Below are 915 nucleotides of genomic sequence, written 5' to 3' on the forward strand. Positions count from 1 at the left end.
GCGGCCCGGGGGAGGGGAAGAAGTGAGGGATTGAACAAAAAAAAACAAAACAGTAGGCACTTTTTGCAACAAGCTGTCCAGCAGAAAGGACCTGAGTGATTAATACGGTTCGGCAGATTGGCATTTGGCCAAGTGAGGCCTAGTTCGGTCTGGGACGGTCTGTTAGTGATCTCAGTAGAGGAGTGCTGGTTTAACTATCCCTGCCCTAAATGGGCGCTGGGAGCTTACTTAGAAGTCAGTCTGTCTGTGTGATACACTTAATTAAGGTGGTCCCTTGTCATGGCAATCAGTTACCTAGACATAACTCCCCAGCTGCTAACCCCTGCAAGGCCTTCATTCAGTCTTCATTTATGAATTGAACACTCATTCACGCTCGGGAGGTGGGTTTTTTTTGTAAACGCTCATCTGCATTTACACAGGATATCCCAGTGTGAGAAGGAGAATTTGAATCTCCCGCCAAAATAACTGACGACACAAAACAGTTCATTTTTCTTTTGTACATCAGCGGTGGTGACTTTAACCCTTTAATGACTTACTTGGTTTTTTTTTGATCCGGCTGTACAGAATGAGCGTATGCTTCGATTTTTGCTCATTGAACACAGCAGACTTGAAAGAAGGAAAGTCAAATGCCCTCTAAGCCCCTCCCAACTCTGCTGCCCTCACAGAATTGTTCACAGGCCCTTTCTCTCTCTCTCTCTCTCTCTTCTCCCCCCCCCCCCCCACGCTAACACATCTAGTCTACCTACCTCTCCTGCACTCAGTATATATCTCTCACACACACACACAAAGTTCTACCTATCTCACTTTCTGTCTCTCGCTCTCTCGCGCACACACATTCTACCTCTGTCTCTTTCTCGCTTTCTCTCTCACTCACTATCACTTAAACACGCCTACTTTTTCTCTCTCCCCCTCTCG

This window comes from Heterodontus francisci, chromosome 40, assembly GCF_036365525.1.
Source record: "Heterodontus francisci isolate sHetFra1 chromosome 40, sHetFra1.hap1, whole genome shotgun sequence".
Lineage (NCBI taxonomy): Eukaryota > Metazoa > Chordata > Chondrichthyes > Heterodontiformes > Heterodontidae > Heterodontus > Heterodontus francisci.